The sequence below is a fragment of the Pecten maximus genome, chromosome 17, assembly GCF_902652985.1.
Source record: "Pecten maximus chromosome 17, xPecMax1.1, whole genome shotgun sequence".
Taxonomy (NCBI): Eukaryota; Metazoa; Mollusca; class Bivalvia; order Pectinida; family Pectinidae; genus Pecten; species Pecten maximus.
In genome coordinates this window covers 9,755,633-9,783,611 of record NC_047031.1, presented here as the reverse complement: position 1 = coordinate 9,783,611, position 27,979 = coordinate 9,755,633, and the positions used below count along the sequence as shown (strand labels likewise).

The 27,979-nt window shown below is 37.9% G+C and overlaps 2 long non-coding RNA genes across 2 annotated transcripts; both read left to right on the top strand.

Annotated features, from left to right (window-relative positions):
• The first annotated feature begins 637 nt into the window (after nt 1-637).
• LOC117314916 lies at nt 638-3,245 on the top strand. The gene is made up of 3 exons (XR_004529635.1): nt 638-788; nt 1,978-2,134; nt 2,890-3,245. It is a non-coding gene; the product is annotated as an uncharacterized LOC117314916 (long non-coding RNA).
• An 8,344-nt stretch (nt 3,246-11,589) lies between these two features.
• Nucleotides 11,590-14,824, top strand: LOC117315907. The gene is made up of 3 exons (XR_004529782.1): nt 11,590-11,776; nt 12,717-12,881; nt 14,677-14,824. It is a non-coding gene; the product is annotated as an uncharacterized LOC117315907 (long non-coding RNA).
• Nucleotides 14,825-27,979: the final 13,155 nt, after the last annotated feature.

Genomic DNA, 27,979 nt, shown 5'->3' with positions numbered 1-27,979 from the left:
AATTGAATATGCATAAAAAGGCAATTTTGTATGACTATTCCCGCTGCCTGAAATGACACGTTGGATGATTGTAATAATTGTATCTGTTTTGTGCCAGAACTTATCAGAATATTATATCAAGGTTTAAGTTGATATTTATGATGATAAGTGAATAATTTCATGGTGAGATTTGAAATTTTGAAATTTGTTGCCCATACTTTTTTGTCTCATCCATTTTCCTCAGACGCAGATTCGTCCAAATACCAATTAATAAATCAAAGGGAGGTAATTCAGATGGGCGCTATCATATGACATTTTAAGCTCTAATTAACTTTTCCTCAACTTTCTTAAACCAAGGGCATGACAATCAATTAATAAGACAAGGACATAATATCTGACAGTATTTTATAGGAAAGGACATCGGGAAATACTAAATGGCGCACCTGGAATGTTTTGTGTGGATTTTGAACGCAATATAATATTTCTTCCGAAAATAAATGATTACTATTTACATGATCCTCAAACGCCGAATCAAGTCAAGTCAATATTCTTACGCTACTATCTATAACAAATATTTTCGTGTTTCGTGTTTCGTGCATGCCACATTTTACAATTTTGTTCCGGCTGCAATTCGGTCGTTGTTGCTCCGTGTCCGTCCGGTTCGGTGATTAGTTCGTGCAAAATCGAAGATCATCAAGATGGCGTCAATGGGAAGGTTATGCACAAATGTCTACAAGACAGTGGTCCCCCGCCGGACTTTCACCACCGGTAGAGTCCTCCGGGATACCCCACCAGGAATACCAAACGATGTAAGTTATATGGTACAAAAATTGTACGAAATCAAAGTCAAATTGCGGATACATTTTTATTCAATTCCTCTAAAGCGAAGTGACCTTCGAGGTCGACAAAAAATCCGCATGGCCGAATTCAATGTATAATAGGTGGTTGGTTTACCAACTAGAGAGTCCAATCCAAAGGTGTTCATTATATAAAAAGGATGACCTACATCGGCGGTATGATAGAGCCAAGAAGGAGTCAAATAATTAATGCGTTTTTAGTAGTTTATGCCTTTTATGGGACCCTACTCCTGGAAAAGCCCCCCCCCCCCCCCACTCGTTTCGTGATATTTTGCTTCACGGGTGAAGCTTAAAATATCTTTCCCTCTATGCCTAACTTTAACTCATCATTCATTCATTTCAGGAAAGTTATAATATACAGATAATATCAAATAATAGAGGAATTTCCATTTGGCATGGACTCTTGTATCTGGTAATTAATGCAGAGTTAAAATACAATGTCCTCGATATGTATACTTTATTATACCTTTCTGTGTATAGTACATATATCGAGGATATTGTATTTTAATTCTGGGTGTCGATTAACAGTTACAAGTGCCTGTACATGTGCATTAGGTAAACCAAGTCCTGATCGTATTACAAGGGAGATAATCCAACACTACAAGCATTGAAGCTTTCCGCATATTTCAATACATATTGTATCCGATAAATTTACATGATTATTGAAGAAACCTCTGATATTAAAATCAAAATTTAGTTTGTTATAATTCTTGTTCCAATTATTTGTTTTTATGACTCACAGTAAACTTTTTTGGTACATATACAGGTACCGGTGTGCTGTGTATATAACAACTGTCATGTGCTACAAATTAAATATGGGTGATCTAGCTATATTGCAGGCAATCTTTAGTCTTTACTATTGCAATACTATTGCTATTGGGAAAACACTATTGTGATAGATTCAATCTAGTCAAGTCAAAACACGGAAATGGTTGCTAACCTTATAAGACCCCTCATGTTTCCAGACCAGCAAGAGGGATGAAATTGTTCAAGATATATTTTGTTCCGTAATTGTTGCCTTGTGATGAACTTAACTTTTAAAGTTGATTTTTAACCTTTATAGTGTATATATTGACAACAACAACAAAACAGAAATTGTTAATTCATGAATAATTCTAATGCTGAATTTTTCGTTTTTCAGTCGATGCCCTTCATGGCTGGCAAGGACAAAGCTGTGAATAAATTATCGTTCACTCTCGGCTATGTGGCGTTCGTCATGACAGGGATGATGTGGCCCATTATGGCTATAAGGGATCAATGTATCAGGATAGGCTCATCCATCGAGGACTAGAGGGGAGGTAAGGGTGTCTAGGGATAATTCTAGGACCCATGCTAGGGGTTTTTAACTGATTGATTAGTAAACACTTAAAACAGTTACACAAAAATCTTAGATGTAACATGGATGAAAACTAAGATTTTATTTTTCTAAGGTGTATGTGGTTGTCTGAGTTCCCTCTGTCAGAGTATCCAAGGCTGGAGGATATTTTCCTGATATTTTATTACATGGGCGATGACCACCTGTAAGGCCCTAATAAAAAAAGTTATTCTCCTGTTAATTTTTACAGACAATATGAGATATCCCGGTAATACAGTTGAAGTCCACATCTATATATATGTTTTATAGAGTTATGTTTTCTTGAAATGAAATGTTCTGTTGCAAGCTACTCCTATAGAAAATTTCAAGAGATTTTTTGAGGACTTAGAGAGGACAAACTTATTAACAAGTTGTAACACCAGCTACATGGTTGATAACATGTAATTGAAGTCCATTGTAAGCAGCTGTTTTATCCATTTGATTATATAATTAAAACAAATACTGCTTTTGGACCTCACAGGGAATAAAAACAAATATGTATTAATATTCATGTCCACGTAAATACCGGGTAAAATGTATCGGTTTAGTTATAAACTCTCAATGTGTTCTCTATTCAGTATCAAATTCCATTGGCAACATTTTGCAGTATAAATATAACATCCATATATTCCTTGTTAGCCACACAATAAGGAATATTCTATAGATAGCTGTATTTAAAACACTGTTGTTGTGTTATAGGTCTCCTCGATCAAGACTGACCATCGTCCACCATTGAGCCGCCAGTGAGATAGGAAATTTTGGCTGGATCCTTCCTTGTGGGTTTATTTGTGAACTTTTTGAACTGTGAATCTATTGTTCTGCTGGATTACAGACTCATGTCCATCATATATTGGCCAGAGAGAAATTTTAGTAATTGGCTGGGTCCATTTTAGTTTGTAAACTATTTGAAGATATTGGCCTGCAGTATCAATGTGTCCCGCTGAGCGGCCAGAGAGACCAGGTTAATGATATTAATAGGCTGGATCATGTTAATTGTTGATTTCTTTGTAAGCTACCTGAATTGTGAATAAATTATTTGAAATATGTAAACAATGGTCAGGTTGTCATGTGTGATCTCTATAGAGAGTAACAACAGTTTCTAACACAATGGTCAGCATGTCATGTGTGACCTCTAAAGAGAGTAACTCCTATTTCTCACACAATGGTCGGGCTGTCACGTGAGATGTCTATAGAGAGTAACTCCTATTTCTCACACAATGGTCGGGTTGTCACGTGAGATGTCTATAGAGAGTAACTCCTGTTTCTCACACAATGGTCGGGTTGTCACGTGCGATGTCTATAGAGAGTAACTCCTGTTTCTCACACAATGGTCGGGTTGTCACGTGAGATGTCTATAGAGAGTAACTCCTGTTTCTCACACAATGGTCGGGTTGTCACGTGAGATCTCTGTAGAGAGTAACTCCTATTTCTCACACAATGGTCGGGTTGTCACGTGATATGTCTATAGAGTAACTCCTGTTTCTCACACAATGGACAGGTTGTCACGTGAGATGTCTATAGAGAGTAACTCCTATTTCTCACACAATGGTCGGGTTGTCACGTGAGATGTCTATAGAGAGTAACTCCTGTTTCTCACACAATGGTCGGGTTGTCACGTGAGATCTCTATAGAGAGTAACTCCTGTTTCTCACACAATGGTCGGGTTGTCACTTGAGATGTCTAGAGAGTAACTCCTATTTCTCACACAATGGTCAGCATGTCATGTGTGACCTCTAAAGAGAGTAACTCCTATTTCTCACACAATGGTTGGGTTGTCACGTGAGATGTCTATAGACAATAACTCCTATTTCTCACACAATGGTCGGGTTGTCACGTGAGATGTCTATAGACAGTAACTCCTATTTCTCACACAATGGTCAGGTTGTCACGTGAGATGTCTATATAGAGTAACTCCTGTTTCTCACACAATGGTCGGGTTGTCACGTGAGATGTCTATAGAGAGTAACTCCTGTTTCTCACACAATGGTCGGGTTGTCACGTGAGATGTCTATAGAGAGTAACTCCTATTTCACACACAATGGTCGGGTTGTCACGTGAGATGTCTATAGAGAGTAACTCCTATTTCTCACACAATGGTCGGGTTGTCACGTGAGATGTCTATAGACAATAACTCCTATTTCTCACACAATGGTCGGGTTGTCACGTGAGATGTCTATAGACAGTAACTCCTATTTCTCACACAATGGTCAGGTTGTCACGTGAGATGTCTATATAGAGTAACTCCTGTTTCTCACACAATGGTCGGGTTGTCACGTGAGATGTCTATAGACAATAACTCCTATTTCTCACACAATGGTCGGGTTGTCACGTGAGATGTTTATAGACAGTAACTCCTATTTCTCACACAATGGTCAGGTTGTCACGTGAGATGTCTATATAGAGTAACTCCTGTTTCTCACACAATGGTCGGGTTGTCACGTGAGATGTCTATATAGAGTAACTCCTGTTTCTCACACAATGGTCGGGTTGTCACGTGAGATGTCTATAGAGAGTAACTCCTATTTCACACACAATGGTCGGGTTGTCACGTGAGATGTCTATAGAGAGTAACTCCTATTTCTCACACAATGGTCGGGTTGTCACGTGAGATGTCTATAGAGAGTAACTCCTGTTTCTCACACAATGGTCAGGTTGTCACGTGAGATGTCTAGAGAGTAACTCCTATTTCTCACACACACAATGGTCGGGCTGTCACGTGAGATGTCTATAGAGAGTAACTCCTGTTTCTCACACAATGGTCGGGTTGTCACGTGAGATGTCTATATAGAGTAACTCCTGTTTCTCACACAATGGTCGGGTTGTCACGTGAGATGTCTATAGAGAGTAACTCCTATTTCACACACAATGGTCGGGTTGTCACGTGAGATGTCTATAGAGAGTAACTCCTATTTCTCACACAATGGTCGGGTTGTCACGTGAGATGTCTATAGAGAGTAACTCCTGTTTCTCACACAATGGTCGGGTTGTCACGTGAGATGTCTAAAGAGAGTAACTCCTATTTCTCACACAATGGTAGGGTTGTCACGTGAGATGTCTATAGACAATAACTCCTATTTCTCACAAAATGGTCGGGTTGTCACGTGAGATGTCTATAGAGAGTAACTCCTGTTTCTCACACAATGGTCGGGTTGTCACGTGAGATGTCTATAGAGAGTAACTCCTGTTTCTCACACAATGGTCGGGTTGTCACGTGAGATGTCTATAGAGAGTAACTCCTGTTTCTCACACAATGGTCGGGTTGTCACGTGAGATCTCTATAGAGAGTAACTCCTGTTTCTCACAATGGTCGGGTTGTCACGTGAGATGTCTATAGAGAGTAACTCCTGTTTCTCACACAATGGTCGGGTTGTCACGTGAGATGTCTATAGAGAGTAACTCCTATTTCTCACACAATGGTCGGGTTGTCACGTGAGATCTCTATAGAGAGTAACTCCTGTTTCTCACACAATGGTCGGGTTGTCACGTGAGATGTCTATAGAGAGTAACTCCTGTTTCTCACACAATGGTCGGGTTGTCACGTGAGATGTCTATAGAGAGTAACTCCTGTTTCTCACACAATGGTCGGGTTGTCACGTGAGATCTCTATAGAGAGTAACTCCTGTTTCTCACACAATGGTCAGGTTGTCACGTGAAATGTCTATAGAGAGTAACTCCTGTTTCTCACATAATTATGTATGCTATTAGCTAATAATGAAATGAAAATGGAAATATTCTCTCTCGATGCTGCATCTCAATGGAAAGTGATGCCACAGATCTATGACATCTCAATGGAAAGTGATGCCACAGATCTCTGACATCACAATGGAATGTGACGCCACAGATCTCTGACATCACAATGGAAAGTGACGCCACAGATCTCTGACATCACAATGGAAAGTGACGCCACAGATCTCTGACATCACAATATAAAGGTACGCCACAGATCTCTGACATCATAATGGAAAGTGACGCCACAGATCTCTGACATCATAATGGAAAGTGACGCCACACATCTCTGATATCACAATGAAAAGTGACGCCACAGATCTCTGACATCACAATGGAAAGTGACGCCACAGATCTCTGACATCACAATGGAAAGTGACGCCACACATCTCTGACATCACAATGGAAAGTGACGCCACATATCTCTTGACATCACAATGGAAAATGACACTACAGATCTCTGACATCACCATGGTTACCATGACGATAGTACTGTCATTATGGTTATCAGTACCACCATAATCGGTATCACTGAAAAGTACAACCATAGAGGTGGTTACCATGGCGAACAGTACTGCCATAGAGGTGGTTACCATGGCGAACAGTACTACCATAGCGGATGTTTCCATGGTGAACAGTACTACTATAGCGGATGTTACCATGGCGAACAGTACTACTATAGCGGTTGTTACCATGGCGAACAGTCCTACTATAGCGGATGTTTCCATGGTGAACAGTACTACTATAGCGGATGTTACCATGGCGAACAGTACTACTATAGCGGATGTTACCATGGCGAACAGTACTACTATAGCAGTTGTTACCATGGCGAACAGTACTACTATAGCAGTTGTTAACATGGCGAACACTACTATTATAGCAGTTGTTACCATGGCGAACAGTACTACTATAGCGGATGTTACCATGGCGAACAGTACTACTATAGCGGATGTTACCATGGCGAACAGTACTACTATAACGGATGTTTCCATGGTGAACAGTACTACTATAGCGGATGTTTCCATGGTGAACAGAGGCGACATACCGAAACACATGCGCACTTGCCACACGGATGCATATCGCACGAACAGGATGCCGTCCTTAAATGACCTTAGCTGTTAATAGGATGTTAAACAATAACAAACCACACCATGGTGAACAGTACTACCGTATCTATAGTGGTTATGGTATCGCTACTTCCATAGCAGTTGTTGCCATGACAACACTTCTACCATGGCGAACAGTACTACCATAGCGGTGGTTATCAGTACAATAGAAACAGAAACAACAAACTGAGTTCCGAAATTCTTGATGACCATCTTTTCCCATCCATAGCAGAGCAAGAAAAGTTGGAAGTAGAGACTGCAGTTACAGTATTCTTTGTCACAGAGAGGTATTATATCATTGTCATAAACTTATCCAGATAATGCAGTGAATGTTGCCTGTGCGGGTAATACATCCTGACTGCTCGTTCGTATATACGTGTATACCTTTTCCTCTTAAGATGTCATTTTGTTTTCTAAGAGAAGTGACGACGGCGGACACATGAACAAGAGATCATCTCAGATTACACAGAAGACACAGGTACATCTACTAGAAGACAGTTTAACGTATACGTTGTAAATTACGTTCCTTAGATTGTTCAATGCATTTAGTTTCCATGTTTCATGAATTTGCAATTGAATTAGGAACACGGGTATTATTCACCGGAAACTTGCTGTGAGAAGAAAAAAAAGCGGTCAACCTCTTGAGAACTGGTATTTCGTTATAGACAAATTGTTTCCACGTTATTTAAAATATCGACACCCCGCGGTAAAATGCTGAAATCGGTTAGTCAGTACTGTAGAAGATTTCGCCAGTGTTACACCGGAGCATGGACTATTTACAGGGTACAGACAGGAATGAGCAGAAAGGCCAAACGGAGGACGATTCTTTGAACCATTATTTGGACTTCATGAAACTCCATTTACAGCTCATTGGTGAAATGGCGCAACGAACGCAACATAGTGCTAAAGGGGGAATGATTCTTATTCTGAGTCTCCTCGACACATAGCCTTGGCTGATGTGTCCTATCGACACTAGTCCTCATATAAATCTGGCTTTTTGTATCCCCTTGACACTCGTTCTCATATAACCCTGGCTGTTGGTGTCCCCTTGACACTCGTTCTCATATAACCCTGGCTGTTGGTGTCCCCTTGACACTCGTCCCTATATAACCCTGGCTGTTGTGTACCCTTGACACTCGTCCTCATGTAACCCTGGCTGTTGTGTCCCCTTGACACTCGTCCTCATGTAACCCTGTCTGTTGTGTCCCCTTGACACTCATTCTCATATAACCCTGGCTGTTTGTATCCCCTTGACACTTGTCCTCATTATAACCCTGGCTGTTGGTGTCCCCTTGACACTCGTCCTCATGTAACCCTGGCTGTTGTGTCCCCTTGACACTCGTCCTCATGTAACCCTGTCTGATGGTGTTCAGTCGACACTCGTCCTCATATAACCCTGGCTGTTGATATATCCTGGGTTTCTGTTCTCATAAAAATGTTGAGGACGTTACCCATCTAAATTCCTGTATAAGGCTAAATTCTCTACAGCTAAACGAGGAAAGTCCTTAGAGAAACATTTTGCATGCATGTACCCAAATGTGCTCCGCTAGCGCCTTGGTAACGCACTTTCTTTTTTGCTAGACAACCGCGGCTCCTTATATCAAATCCCCGATCCGACATGGCAAGTTAATGGGATTAACTGTTCAACCACGTTGGTGATTTTGCGGATATTTCGTTTTCCTCCCACAATACGACTGTCTGCACCCTTCCATTAGGGTTTGGTTTTGAATTGTTAATCGTCCTACCTAAAGATAAGGTCAGTTAAGGACGACCTCTTCTGTTTGCCTCCCTAAAGGTAAGGTCAGTTTAGGACGCCTCTTCTGTTTGCCTACCTAAAGATAAGGTCAGTTATGGACGGCCTCTTCTGTTTGCCTACCTAAAGTTAAGGTCAGTTAAGTACGGCCTCTTCTGTTTGCCTCCCTAAAGGTAAGGTCAGTTTAGGACGGCCTCTTCTGTTTGCCTACCTAAAGATAAGGTCAGTTAAGGACGGCCTCTTCTGTTTGCCTACCTAAAGGTAAGGTCAGTTAAGGACGGCCTCTTCTGTTTGCCTACCTAAAGGTAAGGTCGGTTAAGGACGGCCTCTTCTGTTTGCCTACCTAAAGGTAAGGTCGGTTAAGGACGACCTCTTCTGTTTGCCTACCTAAAGGTAAGGTCAGTTAAGGACGGCCTCTTCTGTTTGCCTACCTAAAGGTAAGGTCAGTTAAGGACGGCCTCTTCTGTTTGCCTACCTAAAGGTAAGGTCGGTTAAGGACAGCCTCTTCTGTTTGCCTACCTAAAGGTAAGGTCGGTTAAGGACGACCTCTTCTGTTTGCCTACCTAAAGGTAAGGTCAGTTAAGGACGGCCTCTTCTGTTTGCCTACCTAAAGGTAAGGTCAGTTAAGGACGGCCTCTTCTGTTTGCCTACCTAAAGGTAAGGTCAGTTAAGGACGGCCTCTTCTGTTTGCCTTCCTAAAGGTAAGGTCAGTTAAGGACGGCCTCTTCTGTTTGCCTACCTAAAGGTAAGGTCAGTTAAGGACGGCCTCTTCTGTTTGCCTTCCTAAAGGTAAGGTCGGTTAAGGACGACCTCTCCTGTTTCCCTACCTAAAGGTAGCACGGAACTGATGCCGACATAGTGCTACCTCACTGAAGCATACTTCTGAAGACACTCAAGAGGACATCCCGTTCTGACAACTGACGAGCCAATCGTCCCACTCCCAAAAGTGCTTAGAGCAAAGCAGGAGTAGCAGCTACCATTTTTGTATACTCTGCATATGTCTCGGCCAGGTACCCAAAGCCTTCCTCACAGGGGTAAACGCTCAGCTAAAGTCAAAAGTGAGGCAGAGTCAAGGGAGACAGTAGGAAGAACTGTTTAAAAGGTAATTTTCAGTTGGTAGATAGAAAAGATAAGATCCCGAATTTAGTCACGTCTTATTATGCAATGGAAGGCACCAGGAACAATTCTTACGCCCTGCTTCCACAAAGATTGCTACGTATGTAAACAAGCTCTCTTGCAATTGTTGTAAAGTTTATAGTGTCATATAACAAAATGAAAAAGTGGTTTATAAAATCCTTACAACAGGAATAGCAACTTCAAACCGGAATATTTCTCAGTGACGTCATCAAAACGTGCTTAGATTCACAAGAGAACGAAGTAAGGAATTATTTTCTTATATTAGATATAGTTAGTTGGAGCAGTTATTTGTGTATCTCTAAAGTCTTCTAAAGCACATGTTTGCGACAGACGATTTTTACTTGTTTTATGGTGCCTGCCGATTGTCATTGACGCTGATAAAAAAAGGAATGTCACACACCCCATGGCCGCGAGCCAAAAACGGAAGTCTGTTAACAAAGGTCGTTCTGTTGGTTAACTACGCTAGTATGCAAAATATATAACATACCTGTTTGTTGAGTATTCTATACTTCTGTGTAGATTTGAATAGTCCGAATTTAGTATCCGTAACTTGCACTGAAATCTTACACATTTAAGACGATTGCAAGCCATATAAATTTCTGGACGTTCGTGGTGTTTCGGCCGCGTTACTGGACTTGGTGAGATTGTGCATGGTCTACGGTTACTAAATATCCGCAAGGGATCGACTATATTTGCCTGTCCCAAAAGATGAGATTGTGCACATGTGTGCAGCTCACTGTATGTAAACACTGTGCTATGTTATATATGTAAACATATGTAACGAGACTGACCGTCACAGCTGGAAACACACGTATTACGTAACAATGTGTTAAACCGGGCTCGTGAATTCTTAGTTTTGATTGTTGCAACATTTAGTGTAAATTATTGCTTTATTAAGCGTTTAGCGGCAGTTAATGAATTGTTGTTTTTTCAGCGCTTAAGGCACATGGCTCAATGAATTAAAGTATTCTTTAAACAATTGCACTTAACGTTGGAGCATATTTTCATGGTGGCTTAGCACTGTACTAATTACTCACATCGAAGCTGTTGTAAACTCATAACATGTTAAGAGACAAGAAAAAATCGCTTAGAAATTCATAATTAATCATAATCTCTCAAACAGTTTCAGCTATTGTGTGTTTATCTGTTGTTCATGTGGGATTGCATTTGTTGGGTTTCTATTCGTTGTATCTCATGTCTCTGTCACTTTCAATACAAAATAAAGAAACTAGTAAAAACTACCCCACAAGAAATGCTTTGCTAAATGCAAATAAACTCCTAGCAATTAATTGCATAGCAATTTTTATACATGGTTTTGTTTCCAGGTACTAGAACTAAAAGCGCTTTGCAAATACATCACAAAAACTTTTTTTTCTTTATTTCCTCAAAAAGATCATTCATTGGTTTTTTTTTTCACGTATTGTTTTGCTTGGAAACTTAATAAGATATATACAAATGTATATAGTAATAATAAAAAAAACACAAACCAGAAAATCACAAGCGCTTTCACATGCTTTACACCTGAAGAGGTTGCTCTCAAAGCATGTGAAAGCGCTTGTGATTTTCTGGTTTGTGTTTTTTATTATTATTACTATGTATATCCATCACAAGGATATTATTTACTTTGGATTATATATATATATACGGTTCTTACCCGACATGCAACAAACCCAGGTTAATACAGTCGATAGAGGATATAGCGATTCGGCGTACATGCGAGTTGTTTGTCGGACATGTGGAAATTCTTGCTAACATGGCGGCAATGACAAGGTTATGGTCGAATGTCTACAAAACAGTGGTCCCTCGCCGGACGTTCACGACAGGGAGAGTCCTGCGTGACACTCCACCCGGAATACCTAACGATGTAAGTTATATATACATCATTTATATTGTGGAGAATAAAGCGAATCGTGCACTAGTTCTCTCTGACTAGAGATGACCTTCTGATTTTGGAGTGGCACGTACGCCATGTTTTTTCTGTGTTCACACCAATGTATATAGAGGTCTATTTTAAGTGTCTTGGTGGCGGTATCGAGGTTCATTACTCACTGTTAATTTGTCTACTTTTACGGAATGAAGACGTCATTTTATCTACGGGCTTTAATCAGCATGTAGCTATTTTTAGAATGTCATTGTAGAAAGTGAAACTATCACATTTGAATTAAGAATATTCATTCATCTAGAGCTCTCGAGGTCATGTCACTCTCATGTCAAATTGAATACGAAATGTGTTGAATACAACATGGACTGCACAATCTTGTATGACCAGATCGAATAGGGAATGCTTTACTGTTACCTGTCTATTGCGATTTAATGATAAATTTATCTAATTATTTAGGATATGATCTTAATTTTTTCCTAAGTTAATATTTCAATATTTTGAACGTCACTGACCCTTTGTTCTTCCACGTGAAATACCGGTCACCACACATATTATAAGTGCTAGTTTAAACCTGCATTACAGACTGCATTACACTGTACCTGCCAGGTATACACGGTAAATGTGCATATCATTAACATGTGCTTGTGTGCATTTATAAATAGACTGTAGTGTTGTGTTTTAGATAAGATGTTTGCAGGCATATCGAGGCCAGTGTCCAGGTCACGGTTGTTTATAGGTGTACCCGACATAAACGGGAAACACTGAGATATGCCACCCCTCAATGTGGGGGAATGTGAAATAAAGTACATCTTAGATAATAGGTTCCCCACATATGCCAACTGTCAGTTCTTATAACAAATATAATTCACCGGTTATGAGTGCAATCAAGTTTTTGTTTACGTCTTTTATGTTAATTTTTCAGTCGATGATGTTCATAGCTGGTAAAGAGAAGCTTAACAAGGTTTCATTTACGTTAGGTTACATAGTCTTTGCCATGACTGGACTGATGTGGCCCGTTATGGCTATGAGGGATCAATGTATACGGATAGGCGCGTCCATCGAGGATCCAGCAGAGTAGATGTCAGAGGTAAGGACGAGTGTCTGCTGATAGTCAGAAAACCTGCTATCCTCAATTACAACACTTCCTTGTCCAAGCAGTGCTGTTCCCACTAATCTAGTCTCATTTTTTCTATTACCCGTCTAGGTATTGTCTCACCCTCTGTTCTGTTGTCTTCACTTTTCTCCATTACAACTATCTATATTACCCGTTTAGATATTGTTTTAGACTGTTCTGTTGTTCTTTCTTTCCTCCATTACAACACTCTATATTACCCGTCTAGATATTGTTTTAGGCTGTTCTGTTGTCTTCACTTTTCTCCATTACAACTATCTATATTACCCGTTTAGATATTGTTTTAGACTGTTCTGTTGTTCTTTCTTTCCTCCATTACAACACTCTATATTACCCGTCTAGATATTGTTTTAGGCTGTTCTGTTGTCCTCTCTTCCTCCATTACCACACTCTATATTACACGTTTAGATATTGTTTTAGGCTGTTCTTTTGTTCTTTCTTTCCTCCATTACAACACTCTATATTACCCGTTTAGATATTGTTTTAGACTGTTCTGTTGTTCTTTCTTTCCTCCATTACAACACTCTATATTACCCGTTTAGATATTGTTTTAGGCTGTTCTGTTGTCCTCTCTTCCTCCATTACAACTCTCTATATTACCCGTTTAGATATTGTTTTAGGCTGTTCTGTTGTTCTTTCTTTCCTCCATTACTCTATATTACCCGTCTAGGTATTGTTTTAGACTGTTCTGTTGTTCTTTCTTTCCTCCATTACAACACTCTATATTACCCGTCTAGGTATTGTTTTAGGCTGTTCTGTTGTTCTTTCTTTCCTCCATTACAACTCTATATTACCCGTCTAGGTATTGTTTTACCCTCTGTTCTGTTGTCCTCTCTTCCTCCATTACAACACTCTATATTACCCGTCTAGGTATTGTTTTAGCCTCTGTTCTGTTGTTCTTTCTTTCCTCCATTACAACACTCTATATTAACCGTCTAGGTATTGTTTTAGACTGTTCTGTTGTTCTTTCTTTCCTCCATTACTCTATATTACCCGTTTAGATATTGTTTTAGGCTGTTCTTTTGTTCTTTCTTTCCTCCATTACAACTCTATATTACCCGTCTAGGTATTGTTTAGGCTGTTCTGTTGTTCTTTCTTTCCTCCATTACAACACTCTATATTACCCGTCTAGATATTGTTTTAGGCTGTTCTGTTGTTCTTTCTTTCCTCCATTACAACTCTCTATATTATACGTCTAGGTATTGTTTTAGACTGTTCTGTTGTCCCCCTCTTTTCTCCATTACACCACTAGTCTATATTACCCGCTTAGCTAATGTTTTGATTTCCTCTGTTCAGAGAGTAGACAACCGTCACCATTTGGATAAAACGTAAAAACCGTAGCAGCTAGAAATGGCACAATTTCTATTATTCTTTTTACACCCTTCCCCATACAACTAATCCAAACATTCCAGGGTATGGGCAAAGACACTCTGCATTAACAAAGAATTCTATTGATTTTTGCTTTTTTATCGCTTTAAAAAGGTCAATGATTGCACATTTAGATCATGTTTTTATGAAATTGATGATGGAGATAATGTACTTCTATACACTTACCTCTGTTTTGGCCCAATCTGGTTTCCCGACTTCTGTATTTCCACATCTTTGGTCCCTAGCAACACTAGCGATCTCTGAAAAAAAATTGTGATGTAGTTTCATTTTCTGCATGTACTTTCTTAGTAGAGATTCACATTACAATGTTATGGTCACGTTACCATACATGTATATAGTTTAATGTTTTGCTCTGTTGCAGGTTTGCTTGAGTTTCACTGATGTCCAGTGTCCGCCATTGAACGCCGGCGGCGAGAGAGCCGATTTCGTTATTAATACTCGGTTGGATTCGTCTTATTAGTTCTAACTGTAAACTATTTGAGATGTGAATAAATTATTTGCAGTGGAAAGCTTGTATTCCTTCTTGCCATGTGTAAAGATGCCCTATGTATTTCAAACAAAATTCATTCATCTAAGACTTAATATACCAAGACCAGCTTTATTGATTTGATCAAATTGAAAAAGTTAACATAAGCTCCCAGTGGCTAACAGACATTCACGTAAATGGTAAAACATTGTAACAAGTTTTGGCTACAGACACGTTGGAAGGATTCGGATAAAGGGGCTAAATAATCAAGCCGTACGAATTTGGCACTAAAACAACTTACTAAACATAAAAAACAGTCCAGAAGGCAGGTGTTCGGGAGAGCCCCTAACCAACAAGCCCTCTGGATACTGCTCTGCGAGAGTACACGATTCTGTTTCAACAAACGATACCACATATATCACAGTAGGTGCATTGATTAGAAACACAAGATAAAGGCATGCGAAAACAAGGTCAAGTTATGAGTTTGTTCAATGTATCAAGAAAAAAGTGTGAAAAATGACAATTTATCAGGACTTAGGAATATAAAAAGAATAAGTATATTATAAAACTACTGGTTTGCTTCAAAAAAGGGTGAGTCTGCATGTTGGTCATATCAACTCTGCCATTGATTGGAACAACTTGACCCAATGGATGGGGTCACTCAGCAAGTTTGGGTAAAACATTTTGAACAACTCGATTATCTCGTACAGTACAGTAGAAAACATCATATAAACATAAATTAAAACCATACAAATCATTAAATATGCAAAAACGCTATTTTACAACAAACTACGGTAAAATATTGATAAAATCATGATAAAGTTATCTTATAGTACTTGCAACATTAAAACTACTAGGAAAATAAACACATTATAGGATGCACGACGAGAAAAAATTGAACTATTAAAACTGGTTTTCACAAAGGATCATGGAGAAGGGGAGACGGGCCATACTGAACCATCCCATTCCACACCTGGAGAGGCCTGGCAAAAATTAAATAGACATAAACTATATTAAAGCCATGCAAAGCAAAGGATATTCGCTAAACATGCAGACACATTATTTTACAACAAACTAGGGGGAAATCTGGGTAAAAATAAGTCCTGCTTAGTCAAGAATTTGTGAATTCAATGCTCCTTTTTTTCCTTTTCTAGTGATCTTTGGTCCTACATATCTAAGTGTTAAAAAAGTATATTTATTTGTCATGGTGTGTACAGTAACACAGGTAATTCGCCACTGAGTCGACATAGAAAGCCAGATAAATTCATTGTCTCGTTTCCATTTGAGTCATATTCACCATCAGTTAATTTATGTTCGTCTTGTAATCACTAAGTCTAGACTTTGTGTGTTGACTTTTGATAATGAATCAATGTTAATTAATAATGGGTTTAGACGTCAATCTCTAATTAGAAATCTGATTTCGAAAAGATGTAGGCTATAACTCTGCGTTGTGTCCTTCCGTCTACTTGTCATGGGATCTCCATACTTGAGGTATGTGTTACCTAGGTGAGGCGATGTGTCCTATATCAAAAGTAAGCCACTACAACCTTTTTTCGACATCAAATGAAAGGTTTGTCTGGAATAGTATCTCCTACACTACTTGTCACTTCATTCTTGGTATATACTTTAACATCCGATGAGGACACAACAATGACTGTATCTGATGCAGCTTTATCCGTTAAATTGAGGCATACTGTTACTATAAAAAGCTGCAACCCACCATTTCCAGTTTTTATGTACAATCCTTCAAATGAAAACTGATCATTGATCCTAAAATCAAAGTATGCTGTGTTATTTAACAAACCAAATATATCAAACCTGCTTGAAAATTAGGATTCCAAATGATGCTGCAGACGGTGTCGATACTTTTCATTTTGACATGAATCACAGAATAGTTCCCCTACTATCCTAATATCCTATGTAATAGTAGACTGATCTAAAAATATCATGAGTTACATTGTACATATATATTCGGTATCCGTTAAATCACATTTTCCAACCTATCTAATGCCTTTCTTCATTCTGCATTTTTCTACCACATGTTTGTCTTGAAAAAAAAATCATTATTGTTGTGTTGTTTTCTAACTCGATGGTAAAAATAGCAATGAAATTATCATTTCTGATTAATGATATATTTGGTATACTAAAAACTTAATAATGGTCGACGTTGTAAAATATATGCAAAGAACGAAAGGCGATGAATTGATCTATTATATTACGTTAATTTATTTACCTACTAATACACATGTGCCTAAACTTCTCGTGTACTCTTTAAACTACATACGACGAGTAACGAAATACTGTATTATCTTATGGCGGAAATACAGACTTTATTTTAAGTTCCTGGTCTACGCCAAGTCACTCGCAGAAGTAGGTCATACCAACACAGGCATACACATTGCTATCTGATTACGTCATAGATATTGTTTACGAGATACACACATGGGTACCCAGGTGCTAGCTCATCTACACGTGTTTGTGCATGTGTTGTGTAATGCCACGTTCTTTAAATAGAAACATCATTTAACGATTTGTGGTAATAAAACCCATTATTCAACACTTTTCTCCTTAGAATCAGTATCACTACTATTATCAACGAAACAAAGGGCCATAACTCTGTGTATTGATAGCATGTTCCTTTCGAAAATCATTTGTCGAAAATTGTCACTTATAAACCATTACCCCCAAACAATAGAATATTTAAGCAAAACTGTTCAATATGTTCCCAAAACTGCCAAATGTTAAAATATTCTGATGTTGAACGCAAGAGAAAAATTCATCATATGTAATGAGAATTTAATCTCACTGAATTACGCAACCCTCAACATTGCGGTAGAATATTTAAGGTGGTTCCACACAGTTTGACCCAAAATTTTCCTATCGTTTAATTTTCTTTAACTTTTGTCAACTAAAATAAGTATATACACACTGTTAAAAAGCGATTTTGTTTTAAGTTTTGATAACCAGTTATGGAGATACGGTGTCTCAAACCAACCATCCTTGACATAGAATAAGATCAAATTGATAAGTTGTATATTAAAAGAAATTGTCTCTGATTCAGAATGTGTTATTGTGTATCACTATATTTTTTTCTTTTTAATGAGAGATGGCATTGCCCCTAAGATAGTTAGGACTTAGTTTAGTTCATAAAAGCTCTTTTCTCCATTATTTTTACGATAACGATGTTAGAAATGGTCAAAAATGGGCTTCAATTTCGATTTGGATGTTAACTTGGGAAATTAATTGTGAAAAAATCTATCGTTTGATTTTCTTCAAATTTTGTCCTAGTCAACCATTATATGTGTCATTAAACATATTTTTTTATTTCAAAATTTGACCGTTCAGTTTTTCTGATATTGTGCCTTAACCTACCCCTACCCCCAAAAAGTTGTTATTTTAACCTTTAGAGTAAGGTTAGGATATGAATGCAAAAAATATAGAAAAATAGATTAGAATGCAATTCAATTTCTACAAAACAACGGTCTGTCTTGATAAAATCTCAAATTTGTTTCAGTTAAGGCATTTATCTCCAGTATATAGAGTCTTCTTATTTAACTCAATTAGGTATTTACATATTATGTTCTCAATGAAATGTTTACTAAATTTTTAGTCTCAGAAAACGCACATTTAGGAAGGAATGGATGCAATGTATGACACTTGTAATTCTCTGGCCCTGTCACCATGTCGGGTGTAGGAAAAACTCGGGCTACACCCCGATGGGACTTACTACAAGTACACAAACACAGACGAAATCTTGTCGAATAAACAATGCAGGTATTTAACAGGTATCACGTCCGCTATTACGGCCTGCATGTGGCCTTTCAGCTGACGAAAACCGTGCAGTGGGTGTTGTAGCTTTTACAATGTTGAAGTGTTAAAAACTTACCAATTGCAGCTTCTGAATTTATGTCAAAATCTCCGTGCGTTGTTCGTCCTCTTCCAGTGTGTGCATTTTGTTTGCAGAATACTACCAAGTCTGCATTCGGAAAGTGCATCCTAGGTAAAATGACCCTAAAGGAAGTTTACATAATCACCAAACTCGTAGGGCCTACCCGTCGACCAAACTTCAACTGCAAGTTTTACTTCCAGTTCCGACTCAGTCCCACATTCCACTTCTTCTTTATTGACAGTAACGGACGAGTGGACTTATATATGTCAGCTGCAGACGGTTATACTCCTTTCTTATATAATTTTTAAAATATCGAACCTTTTACAAATGTAAATTGTGTTTTCATCGCTTTGTCTTGGCCTAGTGGTTCGTCTGCTCTCGAGGCGAGCTGTCAAATTTTCAATCACGGTCACCAATGCGTTTTTGTGATCAGGAACGGTAACTCCTTTGTCCGAGGAGTTCCGAATTTACGAAACATTCGGATCGGTGTTTGGAACGTCCTTAAGTAAACACTCGAGCTACAAATCCGTCTTATCAGGTATAAGTAAGAAAACAATAACATAGTTCTCTCTTGACTTCTACAATCTATTGTTTCGTTAAAAAGTGATACGTGATTGAACTAGGCTGGTCTGGTGCTGTATTGATCACAATGCTGATGTCAGCTGGTTTGACGGTTTTTGTTTTCCTGTCGAGTAGTTAACCCTCTCCAAACAACACTGTCATATATTCATCACCTTGTCGATAATTCAACTAGGAATTAAGGTAGGGCAGTATGTCTATTTGACAGGTTTTTCATATGAGCATCTTGTGCACAACTCTCCCATTATCTTTAGTCATCAAACCACCAATCAAGTAATTGCAAATATTGATGCCACACACACACAATTTCAATTTATTACTTATTAACCTACATGCCAAGTTTTAATTCATGTGAATGGTGGCACGGTTAAGATTATGACGTTCGTTTTGAAATATAATAGTGAAAATGATCAAATTAATTGTATTATGGGGCGATTGTACCTCTATCCAGACAGTGATATGTCATTCGACCATTTTAAAGTTAGGCCTTTCGCATCACTGGCGAGACGAAACAGCTTTATGGTGCAGTTTAATTCAGTTTTTACTGTATCAAGTGTATTTGAGTGTATCTATCAAATTGTCTTGAAATGTGCTAATGTATCTTTTGTCAATCCTTACTTTCTCTGGTAGGTCACAGATCATATCATTTTTAACACGGAAATTCAGTTTTATCTTCATTCAATCAAGCATATCACACCATGCTTCGTAGGGACCGCGGTGGCCGAGTGGTTAAGGTGTCCCGACACTTTATCACTAGCTCGCCACCTCTGGGTTGCGAGTTCGAAACTCACATGAGGCAGTTGCCTGGTATTGACTCTAGGCCGGCGGTTTTCTCCGGGTACTCTGGCTTTCCTCCACCTTCAAAACCAGGCACGTCCTTAAATGACCCTGGCTGTTAATAGGACGTTAAACAAAAATAAATCATAAGCCAAAACCATGCTTCGTAGCAAAAGGGATTAAATCACTGTATAATGTTACGGTCTTCAACAATGGCGGAGGTAGAATTCATTGAGTTTCGATTGTATGTTTATTTTGTTGCTTTAAATCGGTACGAAGATATCTCTGTGTCATACACATAGGAATTGAAACATGTTGTATTTAAATATCTTTATAAAATAAAACGTAGGTTGTAGTGGCGAAAATAAGGGTGATGTTTTATTTTATAACGTGTGTGGAACACCAAACACGTTGATAAGTAAAATACTCGTGTGTGCTATGCTGCATTGTCAACATCAAAATATACCTTTACTCCGGTGAGCAAGTGGAACATCGAGTAACTCAAGCCAACTAATGGTATGGAATAACACTTGGTTGAACTAACACTGAGAGAACCAAGAAATATTGTATACAGAGCTAATATTAAATGATTTGTAACCCTGTCATATAACTTCTATTCTGAGTCTGGTTTAGATGATACTCATTCAGCATCAGAAAAACATTTATCTTAAAACGGCAAAAGACATCAGCATGAATCTACCTTAAAATCTTAGGAAGTTACTTAACCAAATGTTGGTATACAAAGAACGCGTGGCATGTTGACGTGCGCTGGTCATATAATTAAGAAATAGTTCGACACATCGCTTCGCACTGCTTCTTTGTACATTTATTAATGGCCTGAACGAAACTTAAGGAAAACTGACGCGGCTGGAACCATATGACAACGTAGTCGTTGACCGTGGCTTCAGATATGTCCTGCCATTGTTGGAGACATCAGGTCTCAATGCTAGTATGGCTTATATCTGAAGCCTGGTCAGAATCAACATTTAGAATTTCATTTTTTTTTTCAATTTCATTATTTGAATTCCACTAATTCACCAACCTACATGTAGCAAGGACATCATTTACCTTTAAGACATTCATTATGGGCATGAACGAAAGTGATTCATTAACTGGTGTGCAGTATATAGTTTGTTACTATCTGTATTTAACGTCCGAGCTAAACATCCTATATAATGACAACCCCTATTTCACGATACCGGTTGTGAGAATTATTGGTCTCCTTACTAGGACACAGTAGGACCATTCTCTGGAAGCGAAAATGATGTGTCAATGAAAAAAGGCATCGTGACGCGGCTGGAACCAGATGGCAATGTAGTCGTTGACCTTGGCTTCAGTTTGTTTGGCTTGGTTTGTTTGTTTTTGTTTAATGTCCTATTAACAGCCAGGGTCATTTAAGGACTTGCCAGGTTTTGGAGATGGAGGAAAGCCGGAGTACCCGGAGAAAAACCACCGGCCTACGGTCAGTACCTGGCAACTGCCCCACGTAGGTTACGAACTCGCAACCCAGAGGTGGAGGGCTAGTGATAAAGTACACCTTAACCACTCGGCCACCGCAGCCCCTCTTAACTTCAGAGATGGCCTGCCACCAATGTTGGATGCATCAGGTCAAAATGCCATATGGTCAGCATCAACATTCAGACATATGCAAGCAAACCTTGAAAGGACAGTCACTAAATCGAAATGAATTGTAGAATCCTATCATGGTCTTTTGAAGCACTGGACTTTTTTCGACCGCAGTTAATATCAAATTGTTTCATTGATGTTAAAGAGGCTCTGCTTAGAATTGTAACTGTCTGTTTGAATTGGATCCGAGGACCATTCTACTAGAATGACTATGGTTCGCCAGATCTCTGTCGATGCCAGATTCGCTCTTGATACAAAAGCGATGGGAAGGTGAGCACACATCCTACATACTATATTACCTTGACTATTACAGAAAGCTAGACAATACTTGACAGAGCTGGAAATAGAAATAATAGGTGACAGTATAGAACCTATGTTGGTCATTTGTTTGGAACACTTTAGAAGGTACTGAACGTAGGTCGGTGGTTTTTCTCCGGGTACTCCGGCTTTCCTCCACCTCCAAAACCCGTCACGTCCTGGTTTTGGAGGTGGAGGAAAGACGGAATACCCTGAGAAAAAAACCCGGCCTACGGTCGGTACCAGGCAACTGCCCCACGTAGGTTTCGAACTCGCATCCCAGAGGTGGTCATCTTGGATTAAAAAATAAATCTTTTGTCTTCATATTCCTAGAATATTTTTAAAAATGTAGTTTTTCTTAGTTTTCCATGTAACCATGGAGATTGGCATTTCAATAATATGGTCATAGTATACTAATTCAAAATATGTAGACCCACTTATGTCTGAATATTTCGTTTTACTATTGATAGATAATTGTGTAACCTTTACTAAATCAAAATATTTTATGTATCAAGTAATTGTAAGACAGTTTATCCTGCGATATTTTGTCTCAAAAGTTTTGACTAAAAATGGCTTTCTGCATTTCTTTTGTCTATAAATCTCCCGAATTCATGATAGAAACATAATAATTCTACAGCAAGTTGTTGGCTTGAATGTGAACATGTCGTCGTTGTTCATCACTGAATTATATCATTAATTGTAAATATCACATTTTGTTTCGGTATACCTAACACTAGTGTGGGTGACACGTTAATGCGCCTTAAAACAAAACTGAATGATGAAATAGATTTTACCGTTTGAAGCTATTGCTACAACGGTATAGGGTACGGTAGCTTATTTGTGCCATTTCGTCTTTTCGCCCCGAAAAGACAAAGATTAAGCTTACTAATTTTCGTCTTTTCGAGACGAAAAGAAGAAAATAAAGGTTTGTTAATTTTCGCCTTTTCGGGGCGAAAAGTCTAAAAGACGAGAATTAAAATCGCTAATTTGCGTGCATTTATTATCCCCCATTCGCGTATGATGTTTCATCTTTTCGGCGCGAAAAGACGAAAGGACGAGAATTAAGAAAAGACGAAATGGCACAAATCAGCCATCGTAGTTGGGGAAATACACTACCCAAAGAGTATTCATAACAAACAAAGCGATATTTTAGAAACTCGGCCTTTCTATTGAAGTTGATAAATAGTAGAATGACCTGGTTGATAATGATGCTTTCATAAATTAGAATGTGCTAACAAATTATTCTGCAAAAAACTACGGAGAGAGAATATGTCGGTATAAGCAAAGTTTTTTTTTTCGGCATAGCCGTCTAATTTTGTTTTGGCCCCGGATATGACGCGACAGGTGGCGTTACTGGTCAAGAAGAAGTATGTGATTGGTCAATGTAGCGGTTAATGCAAAATGCAGATATACAGTTAAAAACGAAACAAAGTTAAAGGGACCTCACGGTAAACCAATATTTATTTTGTATTTTTTATCATATTATTGGGTATATCTTTTAAAAAAATAACCTTCTGAACAATAACCATTCGAATTCGATGATGTATGTACATAAAAAACATCAATTATCAATTATTTAAAGGTTATCAACAATCTGAATATGCAAACATTTTGTGACATATACGATAAACGCATGCGCACAACAAACTAAAACACATGGAAACAAAAATGGCTTCCAATGTGAATCGACGACGGTTGAAAACGATCACAGCTTCCGCAATGAAGAGAATAATAGGAAAATGGGTCAAACACAATCCTAGAATTAAACTTGGGAAGCAATACAAAAGACTGTAACAGTTCAAACATGAAAACAGCAGTAATACGGACGGCGCTCGTATTCTGCTTGATTGTTTGATAGTAGGTCATGACAATCTCGGTAATATTTACACAAACTCGGTAAGATTTCCACAAACTCGGTAAGATTTCCACAAACTCTGTAATAGTTCCACAAACTCGGTAATATTTATACAGTCTGTACCAGTACATCGCTACTGTCACTATACTATATGAACAATGTTTACACTTATTTACACATAAATATGTGTGCCGTAATATATACAGAACGTGATATTTAACATTTAAACCACTGTATAATATCGTTATCCAACTAACCCAGATGGAATATATATATCGCCTTGTAAACTATCGTGTGTTTGTGCTGCCACGATTTCAAAACAGTCACGTAATGATTTAAAAATAATTTCCGCGCTTAATTTAGAGGGGGATTTCCAACTAAATCGAGTGGTCAAGCTGGACATAGGGATTGACTGTGAACATTGGGACAGCACAGAAACATAACTGGAAAGGAACAAAACGCGTACATTCAGTGAAAATTGCAACGTTTTTACCGTGATGTCCCTTTTAAATTGAATGCAAGCTGAATAAGTGGATGCATCTATTCAAATGACACATTTGCAGTCTTATTATCACCAAAAATGATTCAAACTGATATAATTTTGTTATCCGTGCTGAAACTGCGCATTTATTAATTACAATGTAGTTCGTTAACTTATTTCACCAGTAGTTTTACATTATAACCACCAGCATTAAAACTATGCCGTTTATCTTTTTTAAAGATATTTCTTGTTTAAATATAGTGTCGGTGAATAATTGTACTAGGTACATCAATAGAATGTTTTTAATCTGGTGTCGGTGAAGGGTTTACGAGGTACATCGAGAGGGTGTTTTTAAATCTGGTGACGGTGAAGGGTTTGTACGAGGTACATCAATAGGGTGTTTTTAATCTGGTGTTGGTGAAGGGTTTGTACTAGGTACATCAATAGGGTGTTTTTAATCTGGTGTTGGTGAAGGGTTTGTACTAGGTACATCAATAGGGTGTTTTAAATCTGGTGTTGGTGAAGGGTTTGTACTAGGTACATCAATATGGTGTTTTAAGCTGGTGTTGGTGAAGGGTTTGTACTAGGTACATCAATAGGGTGTTTTTAATCTGGTGTCGGTGAAGGGTTTGTACTAGGTACATCAATAAGGGTGTTTTATATCTGGTGTTGGTGAAGGGTTTGTACTATGTACATCAATAGGGTGTTTCAATCTGGTGTTGGTGAAGGGTTTGTACGAGGTACATCAATAGGGTGTTTTTAATCTGGTGTTGGTGAAGGGTTTGTACGAGGTACATCAATAGGGTGTTTTAATCTGGTGTTGGTGAAGGGTACATATCAAAATTATCAGTAAGGTGTTGGTACAAAAATCCTTTTGATGAGTTTTTAATTCTGCTAAGCATTTCCTGTTCATTAACTTCTAATAATCTTTGTTTTATAATATCATATGCCACAGAGACGGGCAACTCGTTCTCAAACAAATAATGAAGACCTTGACAATTTATGTTTAATATACCTCCTACATACTTACCAGAGAATGAAATAAAATTTAATTTATCCCAATACTTTACTTTAACTTTTTGAACAAAAATTAATATGTAAATATTTAGAATATTCTAAAACATTTCTATTCAAATGTATTGAACATGAAACGGTTGTAGCGATATATAAGAATGCCTAGAAAATATGTACATATAGGAAAATCGATTTGTACATATTTTCTAGGCATACTTATATATCTCCACAACCGTTTCCTATTCAATAAATTTGAATAAAATTGGTATAAAGATGTAGGTTTTTTGCAACAAACAATGTGTTCTTTATTTTCAAACACAGGTGCGAATACGTACCACCGTGTACTCGAAGGTCCCCTAAGCCCCACTTGGCCTCCACGTATGCTTGCCCGGTAGCGAACGTAGTTTGATACAGTGCACTGACATTTCAATCTGCATTTGCAGATGCTCATTTTAATGAGTATAATATTTTCTGAAAGCAATTAGAGTCGATCAAATGAGGTTCCTACTTTAGTAGGATTGCACCCTCTAATTGGAGATGTAAGAGAGGGAGAGGGTGGATGCTAGAGTTGACATTGAACCTTAAATTTCGATTTCTTATACCGTAACGCTCGGTTTGTTTGGTTTGTTTTTATTTAACGTCCTATTAACAGCCAGTGTCAATTAAGGACGTGCCAGGTTTCGGAGGTGGAGGAAAGCTGGAGTACCCGGAGAAAAACCACCGGCCTACGGTCAGTACCTGGCAACTGCCCCACTTAGGTTACGAACTCGCAACCCAGAGGTGGAGGGCTAGTGATAAAGTGTCGGGACACCTTAACCACTCGGCCACCGCGGTCCCTTGTAACGCGCGGTAAAACACCCATTAAAAAACACACTACCGACTATGAGCATTGCAAATACTACGTATATTGTATATAACAATACTATATACTACCGACTATGAGCATGACAATTACTATATATATTATATATATAACAATACTGTATACTACCGACTATGAGCATGACAATTACTATATATATTATATTCTAAATATGCTTCTCAATACATTGTCCTGCGAAAGAGAATAAAGTTAAATTGATATTGATTACACTCGAGATTTTTTTTTCTTGGAAAATTCCTTGGGGACAACAGGGACAATTTAAAAAAAGTTCCCGTTTTGTGATTTTCCGATTATGTATAAAGATTCACTTTCTCTCGGTTCTTTCAATGTCTTATATTACTTCTACTCATAAACTATGTGAAAACGAAAGAACTGGAAACATGGTTCTTAAATATTTTAGATATATCAGGTTGATTTCTTCTTGAATTGTTGATGCATATATAAAAGGATCATTTTTGTTGCAAGCTCTGTCACGAACAAAACGTGGTGAAGCAGAGAGATTGGTATCAATAGATTCTTCATCCTACCAGAAACGGAGACTCAATTAGGGAGCTCTAAAACTGTCATGGCCTAGTGCGCGTGCTACATTTATCAGGCGACGGTGAAGAACATTTTTGTTTAGGTCCGCAGATTACACATTACATTTTCAGTAAAATGTTATACTTTTTAAAGGAATATTACGAGGAAGAGTTTCTAATAGTGTTATTCAAGCCACTCCAATGTTTTGATGTAGGAAAGAGTTTCTTAATTTTCTAAGACACATTTGTAATACGTTATCCAGTAAATATATAGATCTATATTTATAAGATACATTTGTAATACGTTACCAAGTAAATATATAGATCTATATTTAAAAGACACATTTGTAATACGTTATCCAGTAAATATATAAATCTATATTTATAAGATACATTTGTAATACGTTACCAAGTAAATATATAGATCTATATTTATAAGATACACTTGTAATACGTTACCAAGTAAATATATAGATCTATATTTATAAGATACACTTGTAATACGTTACCTAGTAAATATATAGATCTATATTTAAAAGATACATTTGTAATACGTACCAAGTAAATATATAGATCTATATTTATAAGATACACTTGTAATACGTTACCTAGTAAATGTATAGATCTATATTTATAAGATACGTTTGTAATACGTACCAAGTAAATGTATAGATCTATATTTATAAGATACATTTGTAATACGTTACCTAGTAAATATATAGATCTATATTTATAAGATACACTTGTAATACGTTACCAAGTAAATATATAGATCTATATTTATAAGATACGTTTGTAATACGTACACAATACATTTGGTGTATAAGTATTTACCATTGAACAGAGAGAACTTCCCGTGTCACTGCCTTCTCTTCGTTTCTCTCCTGTATCGAACTATTAACCAGGGGATTTGAGTTTGTGTGAATGGCGACAAGGCTGTCACCTGGCGTCAAATATATACAGTGTATATCATTACCATGCATTATCGTGAAACATTCCTAAAAGCTGTGATTAATCACCGTTAGGAGCCAATTATGGTACTCAATTTTACCTATTTTCAACAATACTCGTCCTCTACCTGAAAAAAAAATAATAAAGTAAAAAATCTTAAAACCGATTGATTGGGATGTTACTGCTTCGCAACTCGCATGTAGCTGAACGTACCCAAATTTCCCAGGTGACTACAGTTCCATTTAAATACACTTTGTGGGCAGCCCCGTACGTGACTATTCTTTCAATCATAATTTACCATACACAGGCAAAATGTCTTCATGTCAAT